This window comes from Anopheles arabiensis, chromosome 2 (assembly GCF_016920715.1).
Source record: "Anopheles arabiensis isolate DONGOLA chromosome 2, AaraD3, whole genome shotgun sequence".
NCBI lineage: Eukaryota > Metazoa > Arthropoda > Insecta > Diptera > Culicidae > Anopheles > Anopheles arabiensis.
In genome coordinates, this window is record NC_053517.1 from 92,245,856 (window position 1) to 92,264,042 (window position 18,187).

Consider the following 18,187-nt stretch of genomic DNA (forward strand, 5'->3'; position numbering starts at 1 on the left):
GTACCAGCCTCCTGTCCAAGTGTTCAACGTCTTGAGAAAGGGAAGGTGTGTGTGTGTGTGTGTTTAAACATTATTCATAACTATCGCAATAGTTTATGAGAGATCATAGATCGTGGCTGCGGAGAAGCCTGGCGTGTGGAGTAAGAGCAGAGCGTTCGGCTGGCAGTATTTGTACTTCAAACTCAATCGAGTGGCATCAATAACATCTTGAATGCGCATAACTTTAACCCGAGTTGAGCTCGGCTGATTGTGGTAATGAAAGGAAACATTCGGCTATATACTACAGCCTAGCTATTGTTTGCTTAGCTTCATTCGCTTAATCTGTAGCATAAGATGCTTCGCAACAACTTTCTACGAATCAGCTCGGTGCATATTCAATTAAATTTGCTACATCCCTCCCTCCTACCACGATCTTTCCGGTAAGCTCCTAATGAATAATCAACGCAATATTGGAGATCCGGGGAGATCTTACAGCGCGTGTGGCTGCAATTAAACCGAAGCCACTGCAAGGTAATCTTGGGAATGATTTCTTCGAATCATGCGAAAACATACACACCATTCCGTAAGACGGTATCGTTTGTCAACGAAGACGGACGGCTGTTTGGAATTGCTATAAATCTTAGCCGTGGGTTGGAGCCTGTTGCCTCCCTGTCTCCGCCTTACCATAAACTGTGTAAAGCTGATATATTAAATGAACTCATCAGGAGCTGATGCTCCAAAGACGGAACGACGCGTGTCGAGCGCAACTCGACGCAGAACGGACAGAAGCGAGTCTGTTCAAACCGCAAGACGGCCACTACAAGACCAGTTTTCCATAAGTCATAATCAATCGACTCTTGAGCACACACACGGTAGCTGCACACTGTGGTTGTGTAATTCTGGAGTGTACACACGAAGACACCGTCGCTCCTCGAGAGTGCATTTGCACCGTGGGACAAGGTAAATACAACCCGGCAATGGTAATGGAGATCTTTCGTTCCTCTCGGGGACGGTGTGAAGATGAGGGCTATGCAATCGCAGTGCAAGGCGGAAGGGATCAAAACCACTGGGAATGCGTGCGAGCGTACTCGTTAGCATTAATTTACCAGCTCTCGTCTCACAGCCGGCGCGCGCTGTGCGCTTGTAATCGTGTGCAAGTCCAGGAACAGAAGCAGTGGGCCAATCGGGGCAAATCAATTGAGTTAGCCCGCAGTCCCTACTATCGACAGCTTCCCAAAGCCTCGTGGATTGGGATCTTCTTGCCGGGACTAAGCGAAAGAGCGTGAACCAATGCAACGTGTCCCAAGTCAACCTTGGAAACGGTGGGCAAGGTTCAGCCTCTTTCAACGTAGTGTTTGTTTCGATACGAATTTCTAACTCGTCTCACCAGAAGCAGTACTAGCAGCAGCAGCAGCAGCAGTAGCCAAGGGTCAGATTATCACCCGAGTCGTGGGTTGTTGTTTGTGCATTTCAATTTACCAAATCAGATTACACACGGTCGTGTGGTGTGGTTCTCGGGAGCTATTATTACGCCGGGCGACTACCGTGCGTGCAGAAGATCCTGCTTTCTGTAGCCAGCTTGGGTTGTGCGAGCAGGGAACTCTAGTGGCAACACCGGTTCGTGAACGGCAACACGGGGTAATGGAATTGATTTATTCCCGTTCGTTGATTTCTTAAGCGCCCTGTGTGTGTGTGTGAGAATGCAGATACACCGAGCAAAAGCTGTGCACGCATCGTTCGACGACGTTCAATAAATCTTTTCACTCCTTTTCCTAACTCTCTCTCTCTGTCTCTTGCTCTAGTTACCATGAACCATTGAGTGGAAAATCTAGCAGGAGCATGTACAGTTTTGCTATATTTATGTCTGCAACTATCTATGTACGCGTGTGTGAGTGGAAGCGTTCTTTCACCGACTTGATTCGAACGTGACCGAAAGCTTGTGCGAAGGATGAGTTTGTTTTCCGAATAATGGGCTGATATCATAATAGAAAATGATCGATCTGATAGTTATGGCACAACATTGAAGGAAGGATGATGGCTGTTCGGTGGACCAAGTGGAGCTTGCCTGGTCATTGTGATACGGTGGTGAGGCAATGGCAGCAGATAAGAGTTGACAGCAACGTCAAATGGCTAATGAGAAACAGATCCAAGAATGATGATAATTGATAAAAGTATGCACAAGGATGTGGAGCAGCAAAGAGCATGTTTCGTAGTAAAGGCTAACAAATATTGTGCTAGAATTAGATTGGACGCCAGAACTTGATGATTCTTTTAAAGAGATTTTAAAGAGAGTTATGCTGAATGTTTGGTTTATACAGTATCATGGAAATACTTGGTTTGGAAAGAACAAAATGATTCGCAAATACACGATTGTTTGCACACAATTTTGAAAATCCAATATGGGTACACGACAACTTTCAACAATTGTTTTCTAGTGCACTCAATTAGGTACTTTCCTTTGAAACCTTCTAATAATATCAACTGTGAAACTAGACAGCAAAATATTATCTCGCACATAGCTGCGGTTTATCCACCCTTTTTAAAAGTTGCCGAAAAAGTTAATCCCGCAAGTGCTCTCCTGGCCACTCGACTCCAGCCCGTCTCGTAAACCTTCGAAACCTTCGGCACTGTCCACACCACGCGGCATTCCGGTTTCGGTAAACCTTCTTCTGGTGCGACCGTTCGGACGACACCTTCCTTTACCGACGACTAGCCAGTCTGTGTGTGTGCGTGTGTATGTGCCATTAGTGACCATCTGCTTCATCGCCGGGTCGATGTGGGTAAGGCATGTGGCGTAAAGTTGGACGTTGCGACGTTGTTTGTCAACGTGGTTGACACGTGCCAACGTGCGCTTGGTCGGATTTTCGAGGTTTGAAACCGGAGGACGGTCCCACACTGTCTCTGCTGGGTATCCGGTTTGGGGATGGGGTTGATTGCGAAAAAATCAACCATTTGGGGAGTTTTCTCTCTCTCTCTCTCTCTCTCTCTCTCTCTCGCTCTCTCCGATGGAGGGACTGGTGAAGGTGAAGAAAAGTTTATCCCATGCGACCCTTCCCTGTCTTCTGCCTTTGGTTGTGAATTCGTACCTAACGCGCAACTGAACGCACGCTCGGCTTGCTATATGTGTGTGTGTGGTGGTCAGTGGGATAAAATCGGACTGGAGTTTCCCCTGCCCGTCGGATGCGGGTCAAAGCAGGGCACAACTGCTGCAAGTGCTTTGTAAATATGGTTGAAAAGATGGAATTATGCTCCACTCTCTTAAGAGGAAGCCTGCCGGAAAAGGTAGCGTTAAAAGGTAGATCTACCCTCCAGGCTAGCAAGAGTACGTTCCCTTAATCCTTCAAGGGAGCTCGAGTGGAGGCGCGGAGACGTTGTCTTGAGCACTGGTGCGCGTGTTTAGCCCGTTCTTTTTTCTCGCTCTCCCTGTTCCCCAACTCTAGCCGAAGGTTGTGTGTCCATCAAGAAAACATTAACCATTGCGGATGTGTTGAGAGTTAAGAACCTTCACGGCACAAGGAAAAAGGCTTTCCCTAACGAATTTATTTTTCGTGGAAAAAAAACAGGATGCAGGAAAACGGGGAGTTTTATCTTCATTTCCTTGCGCACGTGTCGCTCTCTAAGCAGGACATTATTATTGAGTGACAGTACGGGCAGTCGGCCATATCACGCCATTCGTTCCGGGATGCTGACCAAGTACAAGACAATTTCACGGAAGTCGTCCAGGCCAGGCACTGTGCGCTACAGGGCGGGCGTGAGGACACTTTGGGGGCGTTCCCGGAAATTGGGGTTGTATTTTGTTTCATCGAGCGAAAATGGATGTTATTGTGAATAGCGTGTGGAAAACGAAAAGGTAGCCGAGAGTAGGTAAACTGGTACCGCGAAACAGCTGTCACCTGTTTGGTAGGAAAATAAACAAAAATACAGGCTAAAGAGAGGGAGCTCATAGTTCCCATCCACCAGCGGCAAATGAAGTTGTTGCAAAGTGTGTATTTTTATGGTCGTTATGGTTGTGAATTGAATATTGTTGTAGCTCATAAAATTGAGAGAAAAAATGATCAGACAAGAATAAGAAAAAAAAACAACAACAAAGGGAAAAAAGTCAACTTACTTCCTCAATTGCAATAAATGCCACATAAAAAAAACAGGCATGGCAGCGTAATAACAATCGGCTGATAATATTTATTTTCCAGACGTTTTTGTTTCCCCCTCTTCCCGTGTTCCATCCGTCCCTTTTTTCTGCCCTCAACTTTCGAATGATCACTCCCGGAACGAATTGCAGCTGGTGTTACGTCGTAAAAGTTTTTTTTCCACGGATGTAACGGGCCCCGGGAGCGAAACCAGAAAGCGGAAAAGGAATAAAAAACACACAAAACTTTTCCCTGCGCGACAGCTTTCACAATTTTCATTCTTCCTCTTTCCGGGTTTGTTAGAAAAGTGCGAGTCCCAGGTTCCTTTTTTTTCCATTCTGGCTCTTTTTGCTTTGCTCTGTTTTGCTTTCTGTGTGTTTTTTTGGTTCTCACCAAGCATTCTATACGTTATCGAATGGATAGGAATCGGTCCCTTCATTCTGCTCCTTTATCCGGGACGTGTGTGTATGTGTGTGTGTGTGTCCTCGTGTGTGCTATCATCGCCCGAAGGTTCACTCTTCCCGTTCGCAGCTATGCATTTTGATGCGATTTGGATCCATATGATTCGGTGGAAGGTTTACCATTTTGGGGTCTATTTGGTCCATCGAGTCGGATATGTGAACAGTCAGTGTGTGTGTTTGTGTGTGTGTTTGTGTGCTCAACAAGCACGTAAGTGTTGCTACGGGGTTGTGAAGTTCGCTGTCACCGGATACATTACAGAGCCCGGTCGGACACGGAGCCGCTAGTTGGCAGAAGCTGGTGAGTATTAAATTTTTAACCCATTTCAAATGGAAAACTTTCACACACTCGGAAGCCATCGGCTTGTGCGACCCACACTCGCACGCAAGGGAGTAGAAATATGCCTGCAAAAGAGAGGCAATTTTTCGAAAACTAAACCGAAGGACCATTAGGATAAGTTTTCGGTTCGTTTTTCGTTTCCACAATCACACACACACACACACAGGCATGCATCAGCTAGGTCAGCTTTTGCCATTTGCGAAAGGTTCAGTCACATACGAAGTGACGCAAATGGGACGAAGCGAAAAAGGTGTCGTATTTCGATGAGCCGCCGTACTAGAGTGAAAACCTTTCCAGCGCACTGTCCTGACAAAAGGTCAAGATGTAACAGTGAAGCTTGGTGGAATATAAAGCCAGCGTCCGGTAACGGAACAGGACACTTTTTTTTCATTCGCCACACACCAACGACAAGACAAGATAAGGAACATAAGAGTCCGGTGCTATTTTTTGGTTTGTTCACTAGGAACGGCATTTTGTCTGTGCGAGTGTTCTGGATTAGGCAAAAGCGTTAGCAAAACGGGACACAGACGACCAAAGTGGAAACAGCAACCGGTCGGAAGATAATTTTCCCTCTGCGAGCTGCTCGTTTCTCGGCCATTTTCCTTCTGTGTCTGTATGCTCTTCTATTGTGTGTATGTTTTTGTGTGTGTTGCTTTAGTTCCCACGAAAACTTTCGTATTCCATGCGCTATCGCACGCTCCCGAAGCTGACCTGGGGAAAATTTGTATCCAATCGACTTCGACGGGGGAAGTTTTCTGTTTTGGGGGGGGGGACAATATGCCGCTATCAGGACAGCAGCTTATCGATACACAGAAAGGGCAGCATTCAGTTTGATTGTCGGCGTGACAAGGGGGTGGGGTTATTGTTGCCTGACCCGTTCCACTATGACCATTGAAAGAGAAGAGAGAGCAAAAGCGTTTTGGAGGGTCGCACGGTGGAGGAACACAATTTGATGAGCCGTTTCGTTATTATGCAAAGTGATGTTTTATTCAACCGACGGCGGTGCGGCACCCCCGTGCCCGCGTGAATGACGATTCGTTAAGAGATGAACACGATAAGGACGCAATTTCGATGCAAACGTTATGGTAAACGAATTTCGATCCGTCCGGGCAAAGCGGTCTAACTCGCACCGAGGGAAATATGTTTTTGTTTCCTTTTGTTTGATTACAGTTTTTTTTTCATGCTTAATTTCCCATTCGAAGGCTTTTCGTCGCTTCGAATGGATTCGTCTCATGCACGATGATGCGGTATTTATTTTAGAAGTTCGAGGAATTGTGACAAATTAGAGTGAAATTTGTTGATCAGTTGCCTTCGAATGTTCATATAATGAAAATTACAGTGAACTACGTTGAATTTAGAAGGGTTCGGTAGAATTTTCCCTTTTGCCGTGCATTATTAATTCCAAATCATGAAAGGTTGTGTGAATTTTCCGCCCGCCGATAGCTACAATTGAAGTCAGAATTTATGAGTAGGCGTACAACATTTAGTTGAATCGTGCTGGTGAGCATTTCGATTCTAGGCGGTGAAGCATCATTTGATGAAAAAATGAGCATAAATCTGTCGGTAGAAATGATATGTTATGCAGTATTGTTCATTTTCAAAGCTTAATCCATTGCCAATGAACATTGCTTTGGGCAATGTTTTTTACAGGCTTAGCATAATACTGCATATTCGAAATCACATACAGCCGAAAGCACTGCGGCAATCTGTGAGTGCGTACGATGCGATATCAATAGACATTTTGATCTGATATGAATAGAATTTTAGTAGTGAAGCGTAACCGAAGTTGAACAGTACGTCGGATTATCCTTTGTAACAGAAATGTTGAGTTACTGGTTCGTAATAGCCTGAAGCAGTACAAATATATTTTTAAATATATATTTTTTTATTTCCATTATATAGGCATTAATAGTCAGCTAAGAAGTATTCTGGGTAAGCGATATCATTTTACATTTTAGCAATTAATAAAGCTGTGTACTTATAGGCTTTTCCAGCCATGTCCGAACAATAATTTCACAGATATACAAGCAGATGTAACCTGAAGCCAAAGCGGGAAAAAGCAATCCAATATAATAGGTACATATTCTACCTACAACGATTTGAATATGTTTTTTATTACTATTATTGATGTTTGGACTATCTGAATTTTTAGGGTCTTTTTTGAGAATTTGTATTTCACCAACGTTAGCGGTTAAAGGCCTGTATTAAGCAAACTTGTATTTTGTAATAAACTTCTTTCAAATTTCGTTTAAAATGTAGCTCACTCAGTTTTAAAGCTATTAATTAGCTTTAGCATAATTATTTTTAATTAAGAATCAACTGTCAAATCACTATTTCAAATATTGACTACGTACACACGGCAGCCCCCACTTGCATCTAGAACTTCACAATAACATTTACAATTTTAACCTTGCAAATTACTTCTAGTACAAGCTTCAAACATCAAATGCTACCGAATGAAAAATCAATAGCTTTTGCACGGGACCAACCCTCGTACGCCGTAATCTTCTAAACCAGACCACATCGACGAGCATTGATTGTGCTCCAAATTGGCGTACTGCTTAGCCGCTCACAAGCCGTCCCCAGTTCCTCCCATCCCCCCCCCCCTACCCCTAATTCTACTCTCAATGAATAATAATTAGTAATCAAAAAAGCGCTCTTTCCGTTCACCGTTCGCAATCCCAGCAGTTTGGCCACAACCGCACCCCGCCGCCCGGGAACAATGCTGGACAACCGATGCTGGAAAATAATCAGAGCTACTAAAAAGGACGACCGGAAATGGGATTATACGTTCGGTTAATTGAGCCAGTGTTCAGCTCGTGCGGGAGTGGGGCGATGCTTGGCTGGCTCGGCTTCCACCCGGTGTGCCGGAGTCGTCGAATTACATCTGATTTCGCTATCTACTGCGCTATAGCCGGTTCGGAAACCCGATGGGCCCGCGTACGCCCGGTTGTCCCCTTTCTTGTTTGTTCCGTTCTGTAGTGTCGGCTCTCGGACTCACTGGGTGTTTGTCGAAACATGGCTAATTCTGGTTGTGCGTGTGGTGTAAGCTAAGGCTTGCGAGCGACTCTTTACCAAGCCCTGTCCCCGGGAGGAAGAGCCCGATGATGAGGTCAACAAAACAATAGACGTTTTCTCACTCGTGTGTGTGTGTGTGTGGCCGGTGTGCAGGTGTAATCAACGTTTCTACTTTTCTCCCACTCTGTGGGGGAGTGTGTGTAGTCGAAGGGCAATCATCATCAACGCCGGTAAGCCGGTCTGGTACCACCTATGGATCGGTGTAAGCCATTTTGGGCGCTTCCGGTGCCTGGTGTTCGGATTGCACAGCAGCACAGTGGTAGCACATACACGCACACACACACACACACACACACACACACACACACACACACACACACGCACACACACACACACACACGGACGGAAGCGCACGGTAATTGATACGATGTTGTCCGAGGTTGTTGCTCGATTTGGATTAGGTTAATGACGATGATAATGCCCTTTAGTGCGTGGGTTCTGTAATCAGCTCTGCCGGATGACACGTTTAGCGAGGGAAAAGACGATGCCAGTTTGCGCCCTGTTTTCGCTACAGATTTTCGCGTTTAGCTTTAAGTTTGATAGGAAATTTTTAGCTTAAAACAGCTGCATGAAACCCCCGTTTTTTCTTAATACGTACAAACCTTCGATCATTGAACGTCAACGCTCATTAATCTCACGGTGGCACTAAATCAATCCTCACGACTGCAGTGTCATTTTAATAGAACAGCGACTGTCAAGCGTTTAAAGCGTCTTCACCGCTGCATCGTCACGCTAATAAATCAAACAATCACACTCTGTCAGCTTGATTGCACTCGGCAAATGCTGCAAGGGACGGTTGGCGAATGGGTTGATGCTTTTCCACCCTTTTCCACCGGCTTGGTCACATTTTTCCTCGCATCCATCCAGTGTCAAGATTTATTCATCTTCAATGCATGCAAATTAGTTATCCTTTCCTAACGGTTTGCTGTCTTGCGATAGTTCTCTCTCCCACACATACTAGCTCTTTTTTCCCTTTAGCTCTTCATTTCATCCTTTTCCCGTCCTGGCTTGCTTCTAACACCCTCCGGCGGTCTATCTATCGCTGGTGGCGTCGGGCACCCGTCAATCAAAATCAAAATCCAATCGCTCTAACAGGATATATAGAGCACACGAAGCATATAAAACCGTTTCTGCCTTCCGTACATCCCCCAGGCACGTTCCCCTTGTGCGTCGTTTGCTTCGCTCCGCCTGTTCGTGTGTATTGGCGTAACATGTCGCGTCAATTTTGTAACCAAATCCGTTTCCGTCCGCCAATCACGTCACGTCATTTATCATTTCTACATGCCAGTGCCGGGGTACCGACTTTTTGCCAACTTGCCGCGGGACGACGAAGGAGGGAGTTGTAAATGTTAGCGCCATCCCATGTTCGCTTTTTCGCCCTCCACCCGATCCGTCCGTTCCGGTGATGGTGACACCGACACGGCGAAAGCTTTCGCTCGATGCACAGCCCCGCGCGCAGTGCTTTTGGCAATGATAATTGATTGTAGTGATTTTCTTTCCCGCCGGTGGGCGGAATGGGAATGGTACGGAAATTAATATAGCAACAAGAAACTGAGCCCCCGCATGGGCAGCAAATTAAAATGGAAACATCAGCAAAATGGGGAAGGGAATAAGGGTTTGGGGGGTGCTCTCCCGGTATAAATGGGATGGTGAATTGTGAAATTGAATAGCGCACAAGCTGTGCCAATTGTGTTGTGCCCATTTTCCAATTGCTTTTAACGAAGGTTGGACGCTTGTTAAGCGCATACCTTTTGTCGTTTTGTGCAGATCATGCTGTGCACAGGGAACATGCGACACGATATGATTGTTATTCCAAAAGGGAGAGTTAAGTAGCATAATAACAAATGTTGCTTTTTTATTCACCAGTTACCGGGCGTCTCCATTATGGTTTTCAGTATGACATATATGATTAGGTAAGAGTATATATTAATTTATGACATTTTAATGACAAAAAGTGTTTTGGTACGAACGAAAAATATCATGGAAACGTACATGTTTTCATAAAAAAAAAAAAATTCATAAAAGTTTATTTTGCATTTCAATATTATTTTGTTTTAGAAAAACGATGTTCTTACCATCAGTAGCATTGTCCAGTTTTGCTACCAATGCTTCATCATTTTTATCATCAACACTAACATGGGTTTTCTTTGCTAAGCAAAAAGGCTTTCACAACAACAGATGACAGTTCATACTGATGTACTAGTACCATCAGCGCCATCTGTAGCGAAAACAAGGAAAGCATCTACTTTGTTCTTTCCATTCCTTTCAAGGTTTAATCATATCAAAATGACTAAGCACCTGTAGATGGATGTAAAAAATGATTAAAAAAAAAACAACTTCTGAACAAAGAACTCCCGAACGATTACAGTGCAAAAAAAAAAAACAAAACAAGGTACAGTAAAAAATAAGCCCACTCGGGCGATGTAAATGTGCGATAAGCGACATTTCTTTGAACACCGGTGTGCAGTACACCGGAAGACGGGTGGGAGTACGAAAATTCAATCATCTTAGACACATTGCTAGCCCACCGCCCGGCCGTACTACACGAAACACCTTTACGTTCTTCCCTTTCCATTCTTACGGTATGGGGGGAAAAGTGACGCAAAGCGGCAACCAATACCGGCGACACTCGTCAATGTGGAGAGTCATCTGCAGATCGCTTCCCGTCAGGGCTATGTTAATCGACTGAGAAGGGGACACACAAGCGGAAACCTGCAAAATTGTGTAAGTGACGCCCGCTTACAGCATACAAGCGTGTGGAAATTGGTTGTGAAGGTGCACATACACACACCAACACACACACATACATCCACAGCACACGGTACCGGCACACTCTTTCGAAAGCGAGCTTCCCCGATTTGGCTGATATATTCAATGCAAATGATAGCTGAATGGGAAGCGTTTGAAGTGTCGTCGTACCCGGACGAGGCCGTGCCGATGGTCCGATCTTCGTCTCCGCGTCTTGCTTCTTCAATCGCAAGGCAATGCCGATGGGGTGTAAGAATAGAAGACGGTGTGCTTCTAGATAGTGGTGGTCTGATGGTGCTTCAGGCTGCATACAGCAGGCACCCCGGCAATACCGGAGCGGTGCTGTGTAGAACGATGATATCGTAGAGTTTATTAAATTATTCCACATCGCATCGTTGCCCCGTTGCCGTGCCCTTCCGACCGACAATGGTAATAATGGCGCTCGGTAGTAATAATAACGGGTAATAGTGGTTGTAGTTGCGGTCGTAATAGTCACTGTCGTCGTCGTCGGCGTCGTCTTCGTACAGCAGCATTCGGCGCCAGCCGGTGTGCAGGGGAGGGAACTTTCGAACTCGACCGTACATGAATCTGTGATCGGATGCAGTAGGTAGCGGCAATAAATATTGTAATACTTTTATGGGGTTGGCAATTTAAAGGCTGTGAGTAAGTTTAAAAGTAAAGTGGGCTTCGATTTTTTTTGGTGAAAAGTGATAGAAGGAAGTCATGGCTGACCGGATGAAGGCTGGTTGGAATTGCGCTCAATAGGGTAATGATTTAGTTTGATAGGCAATGATACAGAGCAGTGGTTATCTAAAATGTTTTATCATAAAAGAAAATGGGTCACACATCGAGAAAGTAGCCCGCTAGGGGTACATTACAGAGAACAAGTGCTAATGGTAATGGCAATGAGTTCGTTGAGGCTTTACATTGTTAGAACGCGAGCATATGATAATCTAGAACTGAGCAAGCACTTTGGTTTGAACATTTTTACAACTTATGCTCCCAGTTTACAAATAAAACTTAATTTTTAATATCCATATCTTTTATATGTCTTTTGCAATGATAACGTCGTCATGTTTGGCATATTTCTACCGTTTTACTAACGTTACAACAAAGATTGAGCGCAGATGTTTGATCATTATTTTAAATGATTTTGGCAAGTTCTGATATCAGATTTTTGTAATTTCAAAATCCCCACCAATTAAGCCCATAAGACTTGTTCCGGCTTGCGCGAGTGAGTTTTACGAATAGTTTAAATTTTAATAGGCCTTTAGCTCACATACGCGCGGTACCTCACCTTCAAACAAAGCCAATGCTGCTGCTGAAACACAAAGAAACAAAAGTAACAATTTCAACTCGTCAAACTTTTCCAGTCCCCCACTTCAACTGCTTTTTCATGCACGATGTATTACGAAGCAGCATCATTTGTCGTGCAAATCCATTTTGCCGCAACAAACATACACACACACACACATACACACACACACACACACACACACACACACACACACAACTTCAAAAGCCTGCTTCGGCCTTCAGCTGCGGCATGTTGCCTTCCCTAACGATCGTGTCGCCAGAAAGCAGAAAGCAGAAACCGTCTCCGCTAACGTATCGCTGCCGGCATTCTCCGGCACGATGTTGCAAATTGAAATAAAACTTGACTTAAGTCTTCCCTGCCCTGCAACCATGCCTCTCCCACCTAACTGGCTGGCTGTTGATATTTACACTACTTATGACAATATTTTCCCATTTTTACTGCTCAAGGCGGGCTTGGCAGGCAAGTCAAAACTCTTCATCTCATATGCGAGATGTGTGTATCTGTGTGCATACCAAATGGTAGCAAAATAGCAAACGTGTATGTGTGTGTGTGTGTGTGAATGGCTGTTTAGATGTTTTTTTCTTCTCGTTCGCTATTTGCCAGCATTCAAATATTTTTCCTCTCAACCACATGGCACATGCTTTGGTTCGGGGGGGCAAGCAACCGTAAGCCCACAGGGCAACAGACAGCCACTCTTGTGTCAGTGCACACAAACAATCAGTCAGTCGGATCTCTGTCAGGAGGGTGGGTGGAGGGGGGAGGAGAAAGGAGAGAGTGACAGGTACGCACTTTTTGAAAGCAATGGAAGCGAGGGAGAGAGAGAGAGAAATACCGAACAGGACAAACAAAACGGATGCAAAAAGTTAAACCTTCTTGGCGAGCAGGTTGAAGCACCCAGGACGCCACCATCATCTTTTATGCTCATGACGCGGCGTCTCTGTGCCGTACATATGTCTGTGTATGCCACAACAACACAGAGACTGAGAGGGAAGGAGAGAGAGAGATAGAGTATAGGAAGTACCAAAAAATGAATATTTAAATACTCCCTACCGGCGTACACAGACGAAGACGACGGGATACCGTTCCCCACGGGCATTAGTACCGGCACAAAACCATACCAAGCTTACTTCTTCGGTAGCAGAAATGTGCGACAATGTGTGTGTGTGCGTGTGTGTGTGTTTACGTCTCTCCCTCGAAAGGATCGTTGAGTGTTGTTTTATCGTTATTTGAATTTTACCGCCTTTTTGCCATAACAGCCAATCGGTTTGTTCTTGCTTTCGTTTCGCTACAGAAGGAAAGGCCCAGTAGCTGGTCACAATGCTACTGCTGATGGTTCCTTTCCCGGGAGAGTCGCATGGAGAGTTGTTTCGTACAACTCCCAAATGAAAAATTATGTCCATCCCGTTGCTTGTTCGGGGCGGATGTGGTTTTCCAATTGTTGCGAGCAGGAAGAAACCAACTTCCCAATACGTAAAGTCGTTGAAATCTATTCTTCTGATGCTCACCACTGTGTGTGTGCTTGCTGTCCTTCACTGTCCCTTTATCTCTCTGCTTGTTGTGTGTTTCTCGGGGCAGAAAGTTTGCTGGTGGTGCGAATCGTCGCCCACTCCGTGATTGTACATTTCGCTTACCCGGGAGGATAAAAAGCGGACAGGGGAACACGGCCACGACCGGAAATGGAAGTGAGATAAAGTTGAAGACTAATGGGCAAACTGTAAATCGGTTCACTTTGCACATCGTCCCCCAGACCTTCTGCCCCCACCTTTCCGGAAAATGGATTTTCTGCCTCCCCAACCCCCTTCCCCCTTGGGGAAAAGAACGTTGTTTTTTACAGCCCTCACACCCGTTCTTCGCCCGTTGCTGTTAAATTGCTGGCGACGCTACAACTGGGCGGAAAACAAATGTGCCTCCAAAGGCGGAACGCCAAGACGCCAGTGTCTGTTTCTTGTGTCGTGCCGCTCTATTTTCAATGTACTTTTGCCGTTTTCTTATAACTTTCTTCAAGTCCTGCTTTTGCCCGCAGAAGCCATGTCTCGTTTGCTCACTTACTGGCAGCACGGTTGAGAGCAATGAGAGGGCCCAACGCGCGGAGAGAGCACCGGGGGAACGATGCGCGGGAAGTGGTCGTTGGGTGGGAAAAGTTACGAGCGGTAAAGATTTTCGGCTGGCGGGTGCGCTCTTGAACTGGTGCAATGGTGTAATGGGAGATAATCCGTGTAAGAAATTGCATTGTTGAAAGAAAGTTCTGGAGTTGATATCGCTGGTCAGCGATCGAAAGACGAGCATCGTGCTCTGCTTGAGCTCGAAACCATCCCTGTCTTGAAGCAAATGCTGGAAGTTACTGGGAGAACGTAGAAGGGAGTTGGTTTGTGGTTACTGCTGCTGCTATTGCTTCTGCTGCTGCTGCTGCTGCTTTTGGCTAATGAAAAACTAACATTTACGAAAACTTGAGGAACCAACTAGCGGAAAAACCACAACCAATGAAAAAGTCGATCAGTGTGGGCGTGTGTGTGTGTGTGTTTGTGCACTGTATCGGCTGTATGTAGTGAGTGTGTTGATGTGTTTTATTGAAGTAGAAGAGGTGGTTAAGCTGAGTGTACGTGTGTGTGTGGGCGCTGACCAGTTGTTGACTGTTGCTTAGTGCTGTGGTTTAAAATAATTCCTTGAATTAAGTGCAGCGCAAGGGCAGAAAAAGCAGAGGGGGGCTCTAAATTTATGTTGAAGTAGATAGCATTTCATTAGTGAGAGTTCGTGCTATTTAATATGCTTTAAGTAGAATGTGGTCGTAACCTTTAGAACCGAAATCATTTATCAATTAAATTATTTTAACTTCAACAGCAAAAAGTTTTGATTGTTTCAATCATTTCAAATACTAATTGGAGCTTTGCTCTACTGATTGAATAATGATGAAAAATAATATTAAAACGTTTTTAGAATAATTGCTATGTATAATGGAAGCATTTCTTCAAATGGCGTTGATTTAAAAACAAAGATTACATATGTTGTGATTGATTTAATTCAACCTAAAAATACCAAAAAACACCATTTCCATTCTACTAGCTTCACGCACCGACAACGCCTCCTACAAATTTAATTTGGAAAGTGCTCGTAAAACATAGTTTTACATCCTTTCGCTGATTGGAATCGATGAAGGGAAAACCAATTTATTGGTTTTGGTGTGCGTTTGGGTTGCCTTTTCACCCAGCGCTGTAGCGGAAACGTTTGGCAGATAATCTAAAGCGTTTTGATTTGGTGAAAAGTGTGTGCCGTGTGCAAGGATGCGTGTTTGTTTTTTGTTCATTCGATCGTTTCGCTCGTGATCGAAATAGTCACGAAATTGATTGGCCTGCGCGGAAGAAGCTAACAAAGCGAGCGATAGTTTTATGTTCTTTTATCACAAAAAAAGGATACCACAAAGGATGGCGATAAGTTAGGGCGTTGCGAAAAACACTCCCCAAAGACCGACAAAAACACACTTTATCCGCTTATCGCGTTTATCTTGAAGGGGGAAGCATACAAATGCACGCAGGAAAAGCAAAACAGTTCTCCAAATTGGAGTTAGCGGAGTCGCTAACGCTCACACACACGCCCGCTTTGAGTGGCAGCATAATTAATTGTGATGTATGGAAAATAAAGCAGCGATTCCCACACTACTACTACTACTACTAATATCACGGCTACATCATGCTCTAACGTAGCATTTGCTTCCTTTGTTGTTCTATGCGCCACAGCGGGAATGCCCCGGCGCCTCCGGGGGTTTTTGGTAAAAGTCAGCAAAAAACAACAACAGATAACGTAGCGTTAGCCGATATGGCAGTGTCCGTCCATCGGTGCTGCCAGGCGCACGCCACCGCAAGGCGGTGTGAAATGGAAACGATCTGCTCTCGGTGGAAATGGATGGTCCGATCATTTGTCAATTCCGTATCCGATTGCGTGCGGCCCGGCGCTGGTGCGACACCCCCCCGGCAAGGTGTCGCTGATGATTAGTCATCGTGGGTGGGAGCGATGTGTGTGTGTGTGTGCTTTCCCTTGTCTGTTAGTGCCGTAGTGTTGAGGGAAGTTTATGTATGGATGTGTCTATTTGTCCTTCAACCTGGGTGAGGGAACCACAGCCGGTCGACGGTTTTGGAGGGATGAATTTTTAAACGTCAAACTGTCCTCAACACAAATGAGCCCCGAAGCTGAGTGGTGCGAGTAAATGACAGTTATTTGTGTGGTAATGATGGCCGTTTAACGATCGAATTGTTGGTGAATGTTTGTGGGCATTTTTGTGTTCTACTTCTAACTTGCCGCTGTTCTACCCACCAGCCATGTCTGTTTGTGTCTGATTGACACTTGAAAGCGAAGCAATGTATAATGAATACATCGTGATAGCTGGCGGCTTACTTGGGAGGTTGTTGGCTCGTGGGGCGTTAATTTGAAGTTTAATGGTACACCGACTAATGAACTACTGCGATGTAACAGACAGCGAAGAGTGAAAGAAGAGTGTGACAGAAAGAGTTTTTATTAGTTTTAATGCACGTTAATCTTCATTGTTATTTGTCAAAAAAAAAAAAAAGCTTGCATCATTCGAAAACATGATGGTGGTGGGATTCATTCGCTTTCATTTATTTTTTAACTTTATTCTACTCTAAAAGGTTTCTCTGGCGAGATTAGGCAGTAAAATTGATAATGGATGAAAGAACTTCCAATAAATTTTGCTTATCAATTGTGCTCAGTGGGCTCAGTGTCAGCAAATTGCCCGTGAACCATTTGAAACGATTAAAACAGAGCTCTAAAAGGCACGACTTCTCTTGAATTGCTTTTGTTTTTATAAAACTTTTTCGGCCTTCTTAGAACATTTGTTCCACTTTTACAGATTATGGTTTTCAGTAGAGTTAGTACATCGAGCAGTCGTGATTTCTTGGTTTGCAAAAATAATGTCAAAAAGGTCCGTTGAAACTCTTTTTCCGAATCATTTCAAATGTCCCCTTCTAATGCTCCCAGAAGCTTGGTTTGTGGTTAGCTTTTGAACCCATAAAGCCATTAATAAATCACAAAGAGGTGTCTTCCAGGGATTTGAATTTATACAAATAGTTTGCCGGTATAAGCATGAGATAGCATTGCACAATAATATTATTGAAATGATGACTTCAGCACAATAATCCAAAACGATCACGTTTTAAGACTCAACTTTCGACGATTTGTATCCTGGGACAGGCCTGAACAGTTCTTTCATTACACTAATTTCACCCGAAAAGCTAACGCAAAAAAATTAAAGCAAAAATTTAATCTGCTAATAATTCAGAACACCCTATTTCCCTACTGCTTAATGTGACATGAATTTTCATTCTCAATCAAACCTCAATCAAACAGATTCACGGCCCATATTGTTAGCCTTTTTCGAAGGGATGCTCCAAAATGTATGCATTATTCAAAGATGACACATCCCACATCCCCATCCCGGCCCGGGGTGATTCAACAGATGCTCACCGTGTGGTGGTTTCTTCATTATTTCAATCAATAGACATCCCATGAAATATTGGTCCATTTTTCCATGGACAGCTCAGCCTTTTCTCCGCTCCAAGTTCGAAACCGGGCAGCAAGGAAGCAAAAAAAAAGGAAGGTCTCTCGCCGTATGCCTTCCAAACGAATTATGTCCAAATGTCCAGCACGTTTGAAGGGTTTCGGGTTTCTGTTTGCTGCTACTGCTGCTGCTGCTCGTGGCTATTTCTTGCAGCTTGCCTTTCTCCTTCGCACTTTCTCTCTGTCACTCGCTAGCAACAAACGTAGATCGGATTTATGTTCCTTCTACTGCGGGTAAGGGGTTAGACAAATAGCAAAAAACCGACTACCCATCTCTCGTATGCATGGCAAGCCTTGCCAGTCTCTGGACACGGGTGTCAATTTTCATTGGCTTCCAATGAGCAGAGGAAAAGGCGTACGCGTGAAGAAAAACAGCCAATTTTACCAGGACACTAGTGAAAGGACGAAAAAAAAAAATACGCAACCATGCGAAAATTGGCAGCTGAAGCCTGTTGTCCTCCAACTCCGATGTCGGGTGGATTTTTCCGATCATGGTGCGGGCATAGTGACAAACAAAACCTCTTCGCACCGTAAACGAAACCGTGTCAAAAAATGCTCAATATCAGCCGCAAAA

At 44.6% G+C, this 18,187-nt stretch overlaps 1 protein-coding gene across 11 annotated transcripts in view; it reads right to left on the reverse strand.

The window, feature by feature from the left end:
• LOC120900326 (collagen alpha-1(XVIII) chain) overlaps positions 1-18,187 on the reverse strand; it is a 240,935-nt gene that overhangs the window by 77,618 nt on the left and 145,130 nt on the right. The gene's annotated exons all lie outside the window — the stretch shown is intronic.